Genomic DNA, 20,854 nt, shown 5'->3' with positions numbered 1-20,854 from the left:
AAGCCCACCCCACCACCCCCGATTACAGACAAGCCATCACACTTAAAATCCTCTCCTCATGCATCCATACCCTATGCAAAGGTTACATTTCCACCCACACAGCCCGCACCCTAGATGCCATGTTTACCCTAGCCTTCTTCGGCTTTCTCAGATGCTCCAAATTAACAGTTGCATCCAAATTAAATCCATCACTCCACCCTACTGTGTCTGATCTAACTTTGCAAGATAAGGAAACAATGTCTTTCCTTATCAAACAAAGCAAAACTGATCAATTCCACAAAAGACACTTTATTTACATTTTCAACATACCTTCCCCAACTCGCCCCTTTCAGACCCTCCTAGCATTTCTAAATCTAAGGAAATCCCAAGAGGCTAACCCTCTAGCCCCACCGTTTACTGATGACGCTAACCGTCCAGTAACTCGCTTCTGGTTCCAAAAAGACCTTAAAGAAGTGCTCCGCCTCTCAGGTTTTGCCCCTGAGCCGTTTTCCAGCCACTCATTCAGGATTGGCGCCGCCACCACAGCAGCCTTTAACGGGCTCTCCCAGTATCAGATCCAAACCCTAGGTCGTTGGTCCTCTGAAGCTTTCAATTCCTACATCCGCCTTAGTAAATATAACCTCAAAGAAGCCCAACGGGCTCTAACCAACCCCTAAGCCCTTCCAGCTCTGAATCTCGTAAGAGTCTAAAAGAGCTTTGATTCTCGCAAGAATCATCCAAATCTAAATCCATGCTTACGTTTGTTCTCGCATGTATTTTATGTGTGTATAATTACTTGTACATGTTCCTTCCATCCAGCTTCCCAACCTTTCATTCTTCTAGCATTATTGCCCACCTTATCTTTCAGCTTCAAGTTCCTTTCTTCTCTCCTACATTCTACTAATTCCTTTCTTCTCTTCTACATTCTACTTGTAAATATCTCTCTTCTCCTACTCAGACACCGCCCCCAAAACTCTGACCCCCGCAGGGGTCCCTGTGAGCTCCAACTCCCGCAGAAGTTACCCCCCCCCCCCCACTCCGGCCCTTACAGCCCCAATTTTTCAATTGCCCCCAATAGCCCCAATAGACTTAATTTTTCTTGCTTTTTGGGGGGTTTTTCTTAAATATGCGGCTGCTGTCCCAAGCGATTAATTACTGCATTTTGGGGAATTCTGAGATCCACCGAGCTCAGGCTCCCCTCTAGCTCTGCGAACGGAGGGAAGCCCCGGGTTCGAGGATCCCTTGAGCCCTCTCCCGGGACAGCATGCCAAACAAGCTTTGATAGATCATCAGCTAAGTGTGAATCCTCCTTGAAGTGAAGTTTGTTTATAAACTAATTTCGAGAGGATCACGTGCTTATGATTTATCATGGCCGGTCTCGTATTAGCTAATCATTATCTTCCAATCATATGACCCCTAAGCTACTATAAAGAACCCCAGTTTTCAGTCCACTTTATCTTCGTTTGGAAGAAACCCCCATTCCTCCCCAATTCTCCTCCTTGAACTTGATCGGGCGGCACGGTGGCCCAGTGGTTAGCACTGACAGCCTCACAGCAAGAACACCACCGGCCTAGTTTCACCTAGCCGGTGGGCATTTCTGTGAGGAGTTTGTATGTTCTCCCCTTGTCCGTGTGGGTTTACCCCGAGCTCTCCGGTTTCCTCCCACCGTCTAAAGATATACATCATGCTTAAGAATCAAGCACGCTTTGGCCCCCTTCTCAGGTGTTCCCTTAGCTATCGCAGTCGGGGAGTTCTGAGATCCACCAAGCTCAGGCTCCCCTCTAGCTCTGTGAACGGGGGGAAGCCCCGGGCTCGAGAATCCCTTGAGCTCGGGGCTCTCTCCCGGGACAGCATGCCAAACAAGCTTTGATAGATCATCAGCTAAGTGTGAACTCTTGAAACTAAAATGTATTTAATTTACACCTTTGTTTTCTACAATTACATTATTTTCTATACATATTGATTTTAAAATGCAGATTGTGTCAAAACAGCATGGCATAGATGAAGAAAAGAAAGTAAAAGCTATAATATTTCAAACTGTGAAATATTCCAGCAATTCAGGCAGGCAGAAGAGTTGTGTATACCAGTGTTTTTCAACCATGTTCCTGAAGGACAACCAGCTCAGCACATTTTCCATGTCTCGCCAACCAGACAAACCTGATTCAGATCATCAGCTCCTTAGCAAAGACTAAGATACCTTTAATGGGTCTGACAGATAAACCAGACACTAAAACCATGCAGTGTTGGTGGTCCTCCAGGAACGTAGTAGAGAAATACTGATATAGAATGTAGTTCTAGATCAATTGATTATCCTTCAGATCAGATTCTTATAAACTGTCCCTCTCAAACTTGAATACTCTTCTACAAAAACACCCAAACCATTCTTAAATATTTAATTCTTTCCAAACAGAACTAATCAAGTCATTTGAAGAACTTTTATATAGCCAAAAACTTAAATATCACAATCTTCTTTTTTCCCCAATATCTCACAGTCTTACTCCTTAATGTGGCTGGGAGCTGCTGGTTCACATGAAATTGCTGCCCTTGTCACTTAAACAAATAGGGTGTAAAAGCAGGCAAAATGCAAGCAAAAGTTATAGTCGATCTAAATTAAAGCTCATTTATACCAAAGAGAGACTCCATTATCTTTTAATCTCCACTAATCTCTTCTCAGCAACGCGTTTTCAGAGTTCTTGGAATAAATTGGTGCAGCTACATTATTACGCCCCCTGCCACCACAGATAATGAGCTCAAATGATTGCTGGATTTCATGTCTAATCAGACGACGAGGGAGGGGTGTGAAGTGTAAAGTAAGGTCTCCAGGACATTATGATTTACATTTTGATGTTTCTATGAACATCTATTAATTTAATCAATATTACAATAACTAAGCATAGCCCCATACTACCTAAATAAAGGATTTTAAAAAATTATAATTATTGCAGAGCTCTTAACCTTACAATCATGAGAAAGGGAATATCTGCAGTTAGTACAATTTATTCTAATGATTAAGATCATTATAATTTTAAAACGGCTGGTGACTCGGACTCTTAGTAGTTTAATTATTAGTCTAGCCTTCTAGTTTCACACTCATTAATAATGTTCCCAGAACCTTTTCAAACTTGGCAAATAACTTATTATTCTCCAATTATTTTTAAAATCATGCATAACACAAACACACACATAAACACACACATATTTTTATCTATATTTTTTATCCTGGCTGTCCGTTAAGCTCCGTATTGATTATAAAATATCCTTACTTAGGTTTCTTACCTAAAAAGCTTTAAATAATCTAACCTCCTGTCCTTAATGAACCAGACATTTTGTTAGAAATTCTCATGCTTTACATGTTTGTTACTATGTTTGTGTATATTATTTTAATTTTCATTTATGGCATTTTATTTTTGCATCTCGTGTTGAAATACACTATAAACAGCAACTACACTAATTATTTTCAAGGTCTCCATAATCCTGGACCAGGCCATATCCAAGCAGATGCTATGGCAGTCATGGGGGAGCGGAGAGCATGAGACAGATTCCTAAACGACCCCAGTGACAGACAAATCTTCACATTGATCCTTTGGGCCAGCCTGAACACCCTGAACACACCTGACCTACTCAAACCAGCAGCTTTTCCAAGATGGACGTCCAGTGTTTTCCAGCCTCCAGCGCCTAGACAGCAGCTCTGCACACAAAGTTTGGACAAAGAAGAAATGGTCGTGCCCAACAGAAACTGGTTTCTCTCAAGGTTTTTTTCCCCCCTTCACTTTTGTCAATTGGTGAAGTTTTGATCCTCTTCGACGTCACGAGTCACGACTGGCTTGCTTGGTTTGGGACTTGTGGAGCTGAGCATTGATGGATTTACTCATCAATCTTTGGACTTCCAGCAGTGAAAATTGAACCACACTGAACTGAACATTAATTATGAAAACCAGACTGACAGTTTCAATTTACTAAAACCTCTATGTAAGGCTGCTTTGACACAATCAACATTGTAAAAGTGCTTTAAAAATAACCATGAATTGAACTGAATTGAATTGGATCTAGGTCATAAAATTGGATGTCTTTTGTCGATTCTGTCTCTGTAAATTATGATAAACTAAATAAATTATGTAACTTAGAAAATAGAGAAAGGTGTTTTAAAAACAGACTTTAACAACTAAAACACAAAACGATGAGCACAAAAATCAGCTTCATCATCAAAAGACATAAAAAAGGAATTAGGAACAAGCCATTTTGGTGATTTTGTTCGGTAATCGTATCAACTATGAATAGGCGACATTAAACGAAAGCGCTGTTGTGTGCAGAACATTGTAACAAAGAGGAAAAATTAAACAGCTTAACTCAACACATGCAACTGTTCACAGAACGACACAAAACACAATGTCTATAATGATTTTAATAACAAAAGGCACAGAAGATCGGCTAAGACTTGAAGGGAGGGAGTGCGTGTATGACTGTGTGCGTGTATGTGTATTTTAACAAGAAATCTTCCAGTGCCAGTCAAGAGACAAAGCCGATTTCTTAAATCTATCTGGCACATCTCTAGCTCAGCTTCCTGCCACAAAACTGCTGAGTTCTTGTGTAGATCTCCTTGACATTGCATTATCTCTCATTCTTACAAAGGATATGATGATATAACGAATGAAAATATGAATTAGTGCGTGCTACATTCTGTGTTGCTGTGTGGTAAATGACTGTGTTTGTTAGTGTGCGCTCGTGTTGAAGAGGTTGTGGGAAGGCTGTTAGGATTTATTAATATTAGTGGAAGAGCAATGAGGCCTAATGTGACAGGAGGCGATAGGAAGAGAAAGTAAATGTCAGCCCTTGTTCTCACTTACCCATAATGCACTACTCATCTCCGAAGCGACAGAGTCTCATCTATAATGCACAGCAGATTGAACAGTTTCTCTCACACACATAACTGTCCCTGGACTATCTTCCTTGTTCATTCATAGTTGGTTTGCGATGAAAGGTCCATTCATAGTCTATTTGCAATGATCAAACCTACACTAGATAAAACAAATTTCTGTTTAACTGTTGCTAGTCTGAAGGACCAAGAGTGCCAGTTAGAATTAAAATGAGTATAAATAAATCACAATTTAAATGGACAATTAATATACAAATAAATAGACATATTTAAATGTGTTTATTTAAAGTGTTTTTAAATTTCATTTAATGAAGCAATAAATGACTTATTATTTGTATTATTATTATTAAGCATTAGCAAATAGTGAATTCATTATCCGTTAAGCATAAACTCTAAATTATTAAACGTTAGTAAGCAGTTTATAACTGCAGCTACAAATGCTGTATTCTTGACTTATAACTACATTTTAAATGTGCTTAATAATTGTATTTTCATACTTAGTAAATGATTTATTTTCATTACTAAATTATGTGGCTTATTATTCAGGCATATATTAATGGTTACTATGTATGTTAATAAATGCTTTATTAACTCAACTTCACCTAGTTTTGTGACCTAATCTAAAGTGAGGACTATTCATGCTTTATAAATCCTTTATAAATGACAAATAAAGGCTCAGTTAAATTCTTAACAGGAAGAATGACATTATTCATTCCTATTTAATTAAAGATACATAAATGAAACTGTACTTCAAATAAAAAATAAATCTTTGCAACCTGATCTAAAATAAAATCATTGTAGAGTTTAAACATTACATTTTATTACATTGTTTAATTATCATATTGTTGTTTTATCCAGTTTTGTTGTATTTTGACACTCCTGTTATTCAGCAATGTTTAAACTTTACAGTAATTTTACATTTTAGAAAAGATTGAAAAAGATTATAGTTCATTTGATTCTGAGCCTTTATTTGTCATTTATAAGGGATTTATAAAGCATAAATAGTCCTCACTTTAGATTAGGTCACAAAACTGCATGAAGTTGAGTTAATAAAGCATTTATTAACATATTAGTTGACTATTAGTATATGCCTGAATAATAAGATATATAAATGTTAATTTCAATAGTTTATTAATCATTTACTAACTTATTCTGAATAATCCTAAAAACCCTCAACTACTCTTAAGTACAACTGGTTTGTAAATAATGCGATACTTAATTTAGTAATGAAAAATTAATCATTTACTAAGTATGAAAATACAATTACTAAGCACATTTTAAATGTGGTTATAAGTCAAGAATACAGCATTTGTAGCTGCAGTTTTAAACTGCTTACTAACGTTTATTAATGTTGAGTTAATGCTTAATGGATAATGAATTCACTATTTGCTAATGCTTAATAAATGATTTATAGTGTGTAGTTATTAAGTGTTACCAAAATAACTTTTAAACTTATAAATAAATAGAGAATTTTATAAATGTGTATTTAATTGATGTTTTAAAAACTAAATAATTAAACAATCAAAAGTATGTAGCAAAAGGAAAAGAAAAGCAAGTGGCAAATAGAGAGAGAAAAGCATTTGGTTTTCTCTGTCCAGTGACAGTGCGGGTTTCATTTACAAGCGAAAGAGGGTTTTGTTCGACCTGAGGCTAAAGTTGATTGGTTGCGCCTACATGTGGACTGTCCAATGGCTTTTTTTTTTTCAACTTTATTTACTTTCAACTCGAGAAAAGAACTCTTCAACTTAATTCTAGTAAAGTCCAGAGTTGAAGTTTAGTTCAGTTCAGCATGGTTTAAATTTCACTGCTGAAAGTCCAAACACTAAAGAGCAAATCCATCGATGCGCAGCTCCACAAGTCCCGATCTGAGCAAGTCAGCGACAAGGAAAAAACTTCACTAATTGACAAAGTGAAGGGAAAAAAACCTTGAGAGAAACCAGGCTCAGTTGGATACGATCATTATCCCTCTGGCCAAACTTCCTGTGTGGAGCTGCAGTCTAGGCGCCAGAGGCTGGAGAAGCTAGACGTCCATGGTGAACTGCAGGTGTGAGTAGGACACCAGTGAGGGGTTAGGCTGGCCCATAGGATTAATGCAAAGACTCGTTTGACATTGTGATCTTTCAGGAATCAGTCTCATGCACTCCATTCCTCCATGACCACCACAGCATCAGCTCAGGATACGGTCTAGTCCAGGATTATAGATACCTTGGCATTAAAGGTGTGAACCTACACTGGTCTCACGGTTCAGTTCAGTTACGATTATCATGCCATCAATTCAGTTTAATTCGATCTCTCGGTGCATCACGGTGCATTGACGATATTTTGACAATACACGGTTTTATATTTTCTTTACAGCACAGCAACTCTTGTTTTAAAATATATAAATATATTCTATTTGTAATACAACATGAGCATTTATTGCAAAAAAACAAATTTAAATATCCTGCTCGCTTTCTGAGCCTTGTCGATTGGTCACACGCTCAACAGAAAGAGCTGCGATTGGCTCTAATGCTCTGGCGCTGTTCACCGATGAGTGTCACTGATAAATGGCTATGCAGACATGAGCTCATGTCTGTATACAGAAGTATCGCTGTAACAGCCGAGAGAAGGAACATCACGCTAGCAGGTCAAGTGGGCCACAGTGAAAGAGAGAAATGGGCTGCGTCCGAAACCGCCTACTAGGTACTGCATTTGAATTTAAACTTACTCTTCGACCATTAAAAAAGTACGTTCTATACAGTATGAATGTGAAAAGCATGAACGGAATTCGGACATATTACATCCGCCATTTTTTCATGGTCATGTGACCTACCTGTGTCAGTTGCATTGCTTCAGTCCCATTCATGAATTCTCTCTAGGGGCACCATAGGATAGCACAGCGTGCATGGAATGCGCACTTCAGAATCTTGCTAGAGGTAGTAAGTCATCCGGGTATTTATCGCATACGCATTTTCGAATTCTATAAATTCACACATACTACACAACTCACATACTGATTTTAGCGTACTATATAGTATGAAAGTATGTGGTTTTGGACGCAGCCATGATGTTTACTTTCATTTTCTCAATAGAAGTGAAATACGGGCTTCTGCTTTAAGTGTCAGTAAAGGACTGTGCAGCAAAAACTTATGCAGTGAAATTGTGCACAGTTACTGCAAGTAGTTGGAGCGTTGTAAATACTCGCGCTCACCACCCTTACTATAGTAAGCTATGGCGACATAGTACTTATGAGATAAATGACGTCAGTACATAATAACCAGTTATGATTATTATTGAACCTATACCAAATTGTTCGCCTCTGCATCGTAGTGCACCGAAGAAACAATTAATTTTGACACCCCTACTAGGCATCATATCTCCACAGATCTTGGATCGCATCAATGGCACTAAATAGTCTCTAGGGGCCTCAGGATGTGTCTCCCTGGGTGGAAATAGAGAACCAAGGTAACGTATTGTGTGTATGCTTTACTTAAAGTTTAGGTCTTTAATCTAGTTTTGAACAACAGAGTGTTTCTGAGCCTTGGACATTATCAGGAAGGCTATTGCAGAGTTTAAGAGCCATAAATGAGAAGGCTTGACCTCCTTTACTTGACTTCTAGGTACTACCAAAAGCACTGAGTTTTGAGATATTAAAGAGCAGGTTGGATTGTTGCAAGACAAATGGTTTGTTAAATAAGCAGGAGCTGGATTATTTAAGCTTTATAGGTAAGAAGCAACATTTTATAATCAATACTGAACTTAACTGGCAGGCAGTGTAAGGAGGATAAAATCTGGGTGATATGATAAGAACATGTTAAGAACTCTGGCAGCTGCATTTTGTACTAGCTAAAGTTTATTAATAGAGGATGCTGGGCAACCAGCGAACAGAGCAATACAGTAATCCAGCCTAAAAGTCATAAAAGCATCGAATAGCTTTTCTGCATCTGAGATGGATGGCATACTTCGTAACTTAACAATATTTCTCAGATGAAAGAAGGTGGTTTTAATGGCATGGGAGATATGATTTTCAAAAAGTTAAGTTGCTGTCTAATATAACACACAGCAAAGCATGTAGCAACAGGAAAAGAAAAGCAAGTGGCAAATAGAGAGAAAAAAATTAATTTTTCAAATGATCTACAAATATACATTTTTATTGTTTGATTAATTAGCATTTTAAAACACGAATTATATAAACTTTTTTTAATTGTCTATTTATTTATACATTTACAAGTTCTTTTAAATGCACTGATATATTGCTTCATTAATTGACATTTGAAAATACAGTTTAAATAAACATTTAAATGTCTATTTATTTGTTCATTAATTTTCTATTTAAATTGTGATTTATTTAAACACATTTTAAGGCTTCAAATGACAAAAATGTAAATGTAAATTGATAATTTGACTCTTTATTTTGTTTCTAACCAGCACTCCTGGTCCTCCATATGCTAGACAATATTTTAGGGGAAATTTGTTGTGTAGCTCATTATTTATTGGTGTTTCTTCATTTATTTATGCTTTGAATTGCTTTATAGAACCTCCATAACGTTTGATGTTGAAAATGTAACACTTGTTTTTAATAAAGTTTATTTATATATTCTTCAGATTTTAAGTGTATAGTGCAGCACTTAAACAACCAATTATTTATCTTGGCATCTATTTTCTCTGTCTGTGAAACAGATCTTGAGAAAAAAACAAATAAAAAGTAAAGAGAAAAAAAATGATTAAATAAAAAATATATTTTTATAGTTCTTTCAAAAGTAAATATGTCACATTATTTACTCAGGTGGTTTCAAACTCATATTACATTATGTGGAAGATGATTGTGGATGTTAATATCCTAGCTGCTCTTTTTTTTATTAGAATGTGAATAAAGTTTAGGACTGTTGTTATTAAAACGCTCAGCTGTTTCTAATTTAAAGATGTCAGTCAATGGTAAGGTTGTCCACTGTTGAGCAGTTACAGAACATACATATTAAACCTTTAAAAAAATCTAACATTTTAAAAGCATTCAAAATACTCATCTAAGATCCTATTATGAACCAAAGAATGATTCAATGAATCATATAATTCAGTAAATCTCTACTGGCCAATTGAGTTCAGGTAAAGAAATCATTTGGACCAATATTGTGAACAGAGCTAACTATTAATCAAGAGTTCTCAGACTGATGGTCATGTTGATACTTGTACTTTGGTTTCTTAGTTAATTTGATCCAGACCAAAATGACTCACAAAACCAACAACTAAACGTTTTTTTATGACATACACATTGTGCAACTGAATTTACTGAACTTGTAAAACAAAGGTGTGTGGTGAGCTGTAGTGCTCATTGTTTCTGGATAGACCTAACACTTGATGAGAGCTTCCAAAATATGTAAGGACTCAAATTGGAGTTATGAATTCCTCTATCATACACACAAATAAAGATCTACTGCAAGAAAATATGCTTCTGACTCTGTATTTAATTGTAACAGGTAACATTGCAACTCTGACTAGAAAAAATTATTAACATGAAAACCAATTGGACTTATAAAAGTAATTGCAATAGTATATCAGTAATACTAAAATATAGCATGAATAAAAAAAAAAAAAAAAATATATATATATATATATATATATATATATATATATATATATATATATATATATATATATATATATATATATATATATCGGCGGTTATTTTCTAGCTTCTATTCTTTTAGGTCAAAGAGTTAGGTATTTTAAAAGTCTCTTTTAAAAGTTATACTTTTCCTGTATTCTCCTAAAACTAGATAACAGCTAGATAACGCATGGGCCAGTATCGGATTCTTACAATATGATACCCTTGGATTAAAAGATAACGTTTTCACAGTTTTTTGATTATTGCTCAATAACAAAAAACTTTTTCCTCGCTTTGACACAATATATTTCATTTTGAGAAACATTTATAATATTTTGAAGAAGAAAACATGTCTGGCTGAATAATGTAAATAATTGACTTCTGCTGTCTTCATTTATTTCAAAAACACTGATTTCTTTACAACTTGCATCTTTTGTGATTGTTTCTGTTGGAGATACAGTTGTCCTAAAAAACAAAACAAAAAAACCTTACACATACCTTAGGAACAGTAAAGTAGAAAAAAAGGTGGTTTTAAAACTTAAACTTTTCCAAACTGCAGTATACATTGAAAATGATCCCACTCCCAATAACATAAATTCTATATTTGTAATAATAATCCAGATTTTGACTTTTCCAAAATGAGCCGTCTCTGCTCTCTTTGTCTGTGCAATAAAAATTTTTTTGCACCAACAAATGAAAAAGATATTTCTCACTATAAATTGCATGTCCAAATAAAAGGGCCAGGTAGTTAAATCTCGAGCTGCTATCATGATTATGGGAATTGTGGGACTCTCAGGAGATTGAAGTAGAAGCATCTCAGCTGTCCATTAGGAATTTCCCATCTGGACACAAACCCAGCACAGCTGCAAAATCTCAGCCCATGGAGGAGTGAGGAGGGGGCAGATGAGGTGAATTTAGAGGGATGCTGTGATTAATTGTATTTTGAATGACAAGACAGAAAAATTACAAAGAAAGGGAGGTGACATCAACAAGGGTACGATACATCTTGCTCACAAACGCCTCTATTAATCAGTGCTTCTCTTTTTATTATAAAGTTATAAGAAGGAGCTTGCTCGTCCAAGGACATTTAAGCAGCTGCTTTTCTAACTACGCCTTTATTATAAATACAATTAACTTTTTGATAAAATATCTCCATTTTCAAATATCTCCATCAACCTGCTGTTGACCTGTATGTATCAAGGATCTGAAATGCACCTTTATTTAGCATCATACACTAGGGCTGTACAATATATCTTTTCAGCACAGATATCGTAAAGTGCTCATTCGCAATATGCACATCCCAAGACATGCAATGTTGCAATCATTTGCATGTGTTTTTGAGAGCTGTGACTGTATAACAATTTTTAAAAATGTTTAGCCATACGAAATTGCTTTGTTTGTAACTCTAATAATGATTAATTTGATTGAATTAGTTTTATTATTCAATTACTGTAGCTGATTACCATAGAACACTGTTTATTTCAATGATATGTGTCTTTATTGTATTTATAGGTTGTTTATCATATTATATCCAAATGCACTCCCCTGCAGAATCATCCCAATCAGCCTAAAATTATCATTTTTTTCCAAATAGAGATTTTCAAGTCAACTGGTGAAATTGTATTCATATTGCAATATACTGTATATCTGTCACGGTCACCAGCATTCCAGTCTGCGCGGATCGCTGGTATACACACAGATCGCTAACGGACTACAAATCTGCCATTTTAAGGGCTACAAGTTCAAGTCATGCACCACACACACACCAGTTCCTGATCCCATTTGATTACACTCACACAGTAGAAGCCGTTTAAAAACTAATTAGTTGGACTATTTATACAGCACACAAACACAGAATTTGAGTACTGTTTAGCTGTTGCTGTCTTTCTGTCCGCATTTTTCCTTGTTGGACTGTTTATCGTGTTTTGATTCTTTGCTGCCTGCCTTAAACTTGTGCCTGTCTTTAGATTACTCTCTTGGATCAACTGCACTGTTTATGCTGGTTTTCAACCCCTGCCTGTCTGACCATTCTCATTATAAAGCTGCATTTGGAATTACCCCTGTCTGTATAGCATCCATACGCAGCAATAACACATAATAACAAGATATCGCAATGTTAGATTTTTCCAATATCGTGCAGCCCTATAATACACTCTTGATCAAATCAACAAAAACCTTTTGACAAAAAAAATTTAATATCTGGTGCAAGCGGGAATTAAATCTTGAGGTGCATACTAGAATTAATCTATAACCAATTAAAGTGAAGTTAACACATCATTTTATTTACTAGTTAAAAAACAGATACATCCAAGTTTAAAAAAAAAAGATGGAGAGCTTTGATTTAATCGTTAAAAGACTCATTATTACCAGGGCAACTCTTTGCTTAAGGCCAATATAAGGCAAAAATATTATCAGGCATTCCATAATATTGCAAATAAATTAAGCCAAAAATTAATGGAGCTTTGTAGCAATATAAAAATCCAGTATTCAAACAATGCTTAAAGAGATAGTTTACCACAAAAAGAAAATGTACCCAAAATTTACTGTTTTTACTATTTACTTAGTTTCCTTTTTTTAAACACAGATCTTTTGAAAAAAGCTGAAACAGTTTTCCAAATGTCACACGATTTCTGAAACATCTCACTTAAAATGCAAAACTACACCCCAAATCTTCAAAACCAGAAGCTATTTCTTAGCATTCAATTGCATAAAACACTTTTATTTAAAACACTACACAATTCTCTACCTAAAACACAAACATCTAATAGGAACTGACTTGCTTTCTTTTTTTAAACAGAACCAATCAAAATGTCACACTTATTCATCAGATCACACACACTTACTGCTCAAATGTGGAAACGCTAATTTCTAAACTGATCATGAAACAAACACTGTTTTATTGCAGTACAGGCTCATAAATAGGTCAAAGGCTGTTCTGATCCAAAAAGGAAAAAATAAAAAAAAATAAAAAACGGTTTGCCACCCATCCACATTTGTAGTTTTGCACTTAATCCCATCTTTAACTTTTCTAAATTTTAAATAAAGTACCTGTTCCCCCTCTCAGCAGTCAACGGTCACTGTAGAACATTATATTGATAGATATAAGCCTATGAAAAACCAAAGAGCTTTAGATTTAGAACAACAGTGTTTATATGATATATTCAAACATTTACTAATATGAAAGACGTGTTTGCCATTTGATGCAAATTCTTCATTCTGATACATTTATGGCATTGTGAATGCGATGTTACATTTTGAAGCAGATGTGAGGCATTTTGCATTTTGTGGGTGCAGTTTTGAGAATTGTGTCTAGAGTTTTGGGGGGGAATAATTAACACTGTTTAAAAAAAAATGTGTAATCAGTTGGGGAAAAAGTTAAACAGCAACCAAAAATAATAAAAAAAATTTGTTAAACCTTACTTGTAATTAACATTACAACTGTCAAGAATGAACCCTGATTCCAGAGATAAATGAAATATTATCACATTAGACGTTCTCTCCCCATAGTTGTCCATAAGGAAACAGCATACAGCAAAAATATACATTAACTTGCTTCAACAAATATGTCAAGTTTCACATTTTCTGCTGTCAAAAAAATAATTATAATAATTCTGCTGAATCTTAATCTTTTCTTCATTAAAAAAAAACACCACGTTAAACTTTTTTTCAGGTTAATAGTTACAAAAAAATACTATGGAAGTCATTGGTTAAATTTTTCAAAAAATAACCTATTTTGTGTTTTTGGTGTTGTGTTTTTTTAAGTTTTGGGTGTACTATCCCTTTAACTTGAACCTAAGTGGATTAGAACAATCTTGTTTCTTTAAATTAAATCAATCAAATAAATTAAAGATGCAATCAAAGATGTACTAGAACTCTCCAAGCCATACAAATAATTATTATATTTTTCAACAGAAAATAAGTAAATAGTCCAAAGCAACAACAAACCACACATATTCTTCAGATAGGTCTATGATGACCTGAAATTCAACAGCTGGCCATTCATAATCTTCTACTGAAAAAGCAGCAGGAAGAGATTGATCCACCATGAAAGCAGGTTTATGCGTGTATGGAGCGTGAGAGGTTCACGTCCGCCTGACATTAATGTTAACATTTGTGCATGACATGATAATCTAATTATGTGTGATGTATTCGATAAGCATAACAAGACATCCTTGAAGATGGGCACGGTAGAATCGACCAATCAAAGCACAGAGGAGAAAGGGTTTGTGAATGTCAAGCAGAACAGATTGCACAAAGGGAGCTTACCTAAAAAAACAGAGCAGCTGTTCAAAATATTGTGAATATTGTGTGTGTTTAACTCAGTGTTGGCTTGTTTGTTTATTTGACAATACAATAAAAGTAAAAACATACATACATACAGTTGAAGTCAGAATTATTAACTAAAAAGAAATGGAATTAAGACATGTGGAATATGCATATATTAGTGGCATTGTTGAAGTAAACACCACGATTAAACTATTACTGTCATATACAGAAGGACTTTTTGACATACTTTCCGACAAGATCCACGCACATGGCTGTCAGTAAAGGACTGCACACACACACACACACATACACATACAGACACACACAGACACACACACTGAAAGATGAAAAGTTCTTACTCCTTATTTGCGTCTAATACCCCAGTGTGTCACGGGAAATGAATGAAATTTTTGTTAGTTAAATTGAAATATACATCAATGCTAAAGTATCAAGGTGAAAGTCATCATAGCTTGCGTAGAACAGACCCAGCTCCCAAACCAACTTTGAGAACAGATTAACGGTGATATTTTTATATTGCGCTATAAAAGTCTAACGTTAATGCAGCACGTTAACGCAGATAATGGCCCATTACTAATATTGAATATTTGTATGTACTGAAATTATGAGAAAATGTGGATTTGATTTTTCCTTCGAATTGATTTGCACAAAATATTTGAAAACTTACGAACGGTCCATTTTCAAGCCAGAATGGGCTGTAAGCAGATTGTATAAATGCATACATATCTATTAGAGTGAATGAATCACTACATGGATTGATAAAGTGTTATCATTAACCTAATTTTTAAAAAGCTATTGAAAAACAATGGTAAAAGTCCGTTTTCGTTTAACTATGTGAATGTGTGATCATCAAAGTGTATCTAGTGAATTAGCTATCATAACTCAGCATCACAAATTTATCTAAAAATCAACCAAATACTTTTTTGGACTTTAAAGTTAAAGAATAATTGTGTAGAAGTACATTGAATTAAACTTAAATGTCTTTCCGAAAAAAGTGATAATTAAAGGATGGTGAAACATAAAGATGAGCAATTCCATGCAAATGTCAACCTTGCCATGAAAAACATTTTGTATTTCACCAAAATAGCAAACCCCTTTACAAGTTTTTTTTTTTTTTTTATTGTATTTTACAGTAAAAATGTCACATCGAAAAACAAGCTTTTTCCACATAAATGCAAATATGTCAACTAAAATAAAATAAATTTTTGATCTATAGAGAGCCAACTCTTATCCTTTTGATTAGTTTTATTTATTTGGGTTGTGCAGTTTAATTCACAGAATTTCTACAAAGTATGTTGTTTACTGCAAACTCATCAACTTTTTTGGTCACATCCATAAAGCATGATTATTTCCATTTAAATCTGAAAAAAAAAAAAAATTCTGATCCCATAACTCTGTGATTAGTTGTTTTAGGAAAAATAAACAATTTCAATATATTGTTAACATATACTATGTGAATTTATGTTTTTAATTTTTACTGCAAATGTCACATCTATAACGCTGGAACTGCTCATATTTATAATGACAATTAATAAATTGTCTTTTAATTCATTTGCAAATGAGTCTTGTTCTAAATATGCCGAACTTTTTCTTACCATCACATGAAATTACATTATAATGGATGTCATTATTTTTTGCTTAAAATTAATAAACAAATAAATTGATAAGTATACATTTAAATGGGGGAACCATCAAAGCAGCAAAACGTCAATACAGAGACAAGGTAGAGGGTCAATTTAACACCAATAACGCAAGGAGCATGTGGCAGGGACTTAATTACATCACGGACTTTAAAAGTAACAAACCCGCCACTGTAAACATTGCTGCGTCTCTCCCGGACGAGCTCAACTCGTTCTATGCACGCTTTAAAGCCTAGGACAGCGTGTACACACTGTGCGCTCCCGATACGGAAATCGCCAGCATGCTCTCTGTTTCTGTGACAGACGCAACAAGATCTTTCCGTCACGTAAACCTCCGGAAAGAAAGGGGCCCAGATGGCATCCCTGGACGTGTTCTTAAAGCATGCGCACACTAGCTAGCGGGAGTTTTCACATTCTCACAACATCTTTAACCTCTCGCTCTCTAGATCTGTGGTTCCCACATGCTTTAAGACAGCTACTATTGTGCCCATACCGAAATCAGCTTAACCATATGCTTGTATGACTGGTGTCCGATTGCTCTGACACCCATCTTAAGCAAGTGCTTTGAGAAGCTGATTTAAAAGCACATCTGCTCTGTACTGCCCACTCACACTGACCCTCTGCAATTTGCATACAGGAATGACTGCTCTACTGATGATGCAATTGCTTTCACCTTGCACACTGCTCTGTCCCAACTGGAAAACAAAAACACATATGTGAGAATGCTGTTTGTGGACTACAGCTCAGCATTCAACACCATAGTACCTGCCAAGCTGGTGGTGAAGCTCCAGGCTCTGGGTCTACACAGCTCTCTGTGCAACTGGATCCTGTACTTCCTGTCAGGCAGACGCCAGGTAGTCAGAATGAACAACATTATCTTATCCACAGTGATCTTCAACACTGGTGCTTCACAGGGTGTTCTCAGCCCACTCCAGTATTCCCTGTACAAACATGACTGTACAACCAAACACAGCATCAACGTCATCGTTAAATTTGCTGATGAAACAACGGTAGTGAGCCTGATCACCGATAATGACGAGACGGCCTACAGAGAGGAGGTGCAAACTCTGACGTAGAGGTGTCAGGAAAACCACCTCTCACTCAACATCAGCAAAACCAAGCTGGTGTTGGATTTCATTCAGGAGAGAGAAGAGAGAACACACCCCCATCACCATCAATGTGACAACAGTGGAGAGAGTCAGCATGTGTCTTGGAGTACACATCACTGAAGATTTGACATGGACTGTCCACACAGACGCAGTGCTGAGGAAGGCACAACAACGCCTCCTCTTCCTCAGGCGTCTCAGAAGGTTTGGAATGAGCCCTCAAAACCTCCGCTCGTTCTACACCTGCACTGTGGAGAGCATCCTGTCTGGCTGTATTACCACCTGGTATGGGAATAGCACCAGCAGCAATCTCAAAGGCCTACATAGGATTATGCGAACTGCTGGACACGAAGAAGGAGGTGAGCTTCCGTCCCTCCAGGACATCTACACCAGGCGGTGCATGAGGAAAACCAAGAGAATCATCAGCGACTCCAGCCACCCAAGCCATAGACTTCTCTCTGCTACGCTCAGGCAGACTTTTTCTGCAGCATCCTGTCACACACTAGCCGACTGAAGGAAAGCTTCTTCCCTCAGACTATCAGTCTGATGAACACTTAACACACCCCACACAGACTCTTCCATACCCCTCACTGCACACCATCAATATATAGCATGCACTGCACTTTAACCAATCCATACTTGAAACAATACTGCCTACAACTATGGGTACATCTATTCATTGTACATATCGCTGTCAATTTAACATAGTCCTGTTTTTTTTTTTTTTTTTTTTTTTTGAGGAGTATGCTGTTGTATTTTTCGTATTTTTCGTTGTATTTGTATCTGTATTTTGTATTGTCTGAAGCCAGGCACATAAGCTTTTCACTGATCATAGCACACATGTTGCTGATGATGTGACAATAAAAGTGATTTGATTTGAAAGCTGTATTATACTTGTATTGCTTTGATGCACGAAAACCTCTTTTCATCTCACCTAATTTTCCAAATTAAATCATCACATAAAAGAGCATGCATCATAAAAGATATTCTTACGTCATGACTAGCAATGCAATACCCCTTTTACCAAGAAAACATACCTCAGCATATGGAACACTAAACATTTCCATGACATACAACATCTGCTGCAAAACTACAAAACAACCTTGAAGGGAAAATTTATCAAGTCTTCTGTTTGATGGAAGTCATATTTATTTCTACTTCTTTATTTAATTCAAACAACCATTATAAAAATAAAAATGTAAAAGTTCACACTGTGTAAACATACAATCAGAGAATAATTTGGTCTACTTTTATTTTTTTTGATAAGGGCGCAGGGAGGGTCACAAAGTCTGCAACTAACCACATGCAGAGAGAAAGAGTGATACGCACAGCGAATGGGTAAGAGAGAGAAAGTGAGAAGGGTTGGGGGGATGTAAAAAGAGGGAAATAATTACACTAATGGAGAGGAATTAGATCAGCATCATTTAGAGGAAAAAGCTGAGTAATTGAATTAATCGGGTTTTGAATAATTCCTCTTTCACTCTACCTATTTGCTCATTAAATGGATTTGCCATGGATAATTTAACCTTTTTTCTATCAAATCAGTCAATATGGTTGATATTTCAGTTTTACTGCTTTGGCACATCCCCCTAGTCAAAAAAAAAAAAGGCTTATTTTGTCAATTAAAATAGTCAATATTGTAATAATTATGTTTTCTTTCTCTCCTCTTTCTCATTTTTCTTTTGGGTTTTATCATATTAACTTGTTGCCAAATTCCACCCACAGCCCACAGATATATTGCTAGAATAAATACAAGTTAGTAATTTTGTGTTTATTTAACACTGGGAACGTATTTTCAGTGGATATAGGTTGTGATATTTTACAATGGCATTTCTCCATATTGGCTGGATTCCACCACCCTCATTCTCATCTGCTATTGTCTGTCTCATTGTTCTATTGTTTCTTTCCTCTGCCATACACACATGCGGAGACACACACAAGTCTGCACACAAGCACACACACATTTAGTCCCAGCGGGAACAGTCAGATGTTTCAGTTGCCCATGCACATCTGTGATACCTTGTAAACATGAATATTCTTTGTATACCTGACATGCCTCTGTCTCCCTTTCTCTCAATCCAATTCAACTCAATTAAGCTTTACTGGCATGCATGATAATTGGAGAACAGACTCGGAAAAGCACACCCTTTTCAAAAGGAATAGGCCTATTTACAATTTTTTCAGCAAATCCAGAGAACCAACGAAAGTAAGTGTATGCTAAATAAATTTATGGTTAGCATAGTACAGCCTTGTGTCAGCCATGGTTAAATTGTGTTTGGTTTATTTGAAAAGCCATGCTTAATTTGTGTTTACCATGTTTTGTTTTGTTCATTTGTTTGTTTGTTTGTTTTGTAGAAGTTAATCAAAAATTACAATTTATATGAGATAATTATTTACTTACATCACTTTAAACTTGTAAGATGAGGGGTTACGTTGATGTTGGTGATCTTTTAAAAAATCCAAAGCATATTCAGGTCGTCGGTCTTTGAAAATCACATCTTCCGTCATTGAAATCTGGCGTAATTAAAAGTGCACAGGTGTGCACCTGCACCCTAGAACGCAAGAGGAGAGAACTATGCCAAATCAGTAGAAGAAGGAGGAGCTAACGATGAAAAGTGATTCTCCTTTTGCAATATCTCTGCAAATCTCAAGGGGTCGCTCTCTACACTTTTAGACCAACTGAACAAAACGTAACAGTTTCTTATTTTTGTTAACATTTTGTAGTATTGTCATTTTGCTTGCTGATCATGATCAAAAATAAAAATTTTATTATTATAAAAGAAATCTTAAGGACAAAGTCAAAATTCGTTTTCCATTTATTCTTATTGCTCTAATTATTGTGATGTGGCTTGAATTGCTTTTAAATCTAAAATATGCACCTAAAATGGGATTTAAATAGTCATTCAAGAAAGATGAGTTATAAAAAACATACAATCACAACAATCAAAACATAAAATCACATACATTTACAACACAAACCCACACATTAACTGATAGTTTGTGACAGTTTTAGTCTTTTAAATTTTGAATAAAACTATATTATTTTCTCAATAAAAGCAATCTTAGCACACAGAGCAAAGTCTCTATTTGGGCTCAATTTAAAGGAATTAATTCCCCAATGTTTCTCCAAAGAATCTTTAAATGAAATTTCTTTAATAAAAACTTTTTTATCATAACATGAAAAACACTTTCAAAAATCATGTTTATAATGAAGCTAACCCCCAAAACAGATATTAATTTGTTTTTCTCCCACGTGGTCATCCGAAATAAGTCATTTTTATAATTTTTAAAAAATACTTTGCATACTGCATTTTTATAGAAGAGACACATAACAAAAGAAACATAACTAACAGTCGGCATATACCAAGATTCAAGTCCTTAAACATTACAC

General features: G+C 35.6%; 1 protein-coding gene and 1 long non-coding RNA gene across 3 annotated transcripts in view; one reads left to right on the top strand and one right to left on the bottom strand.

The window, feature by feature from the left end:
* znf804b (zinc finger protein 804B) overlaps positions 1 to 20,012 on the bottom strand; it is a 233,769-nt gene extending 213,757 nt beyond the window's left edge. For both annotated transcript variants that reach the window (XM_073926074.1, XM_073926073.1), the window contains exon 1: positions 19,865 to 20,012. The gene's annotated coding sequence lies outside the window, so the exon portion shown is untranslated. The remainder of the gene's footprint in view (positions 1 to 19,864) is intronic.
* Positions 1 to 20,854, top strand: part of LOC141378207 (uncharacterized) — a 394,144-nt gene that overhangs the window by 196,691 nt on the left and 176,599 nt on the right. The gene's annotated exons all lie outside the window — the stretch shown is intronic.

The sequence above is a fragment of the Danio rerio genome, chromosome 16, assembly GCF_049306965.1.
Source record: "Danio rerio strain Tuebingen ecotype United States chromosome 16, GRCz12tu, whole genome shotgun sequence".
Classification (NCBI taxonomy): domain Eukaryota; kingdom Metazoa; phylum Chordata; class Actinopteri; order Cypriniformes; family Danionidae; genus Danio; species Danio rerio.
This window is presented reverse-complemented; position numbering and strand designations above follow the sequence as displayed.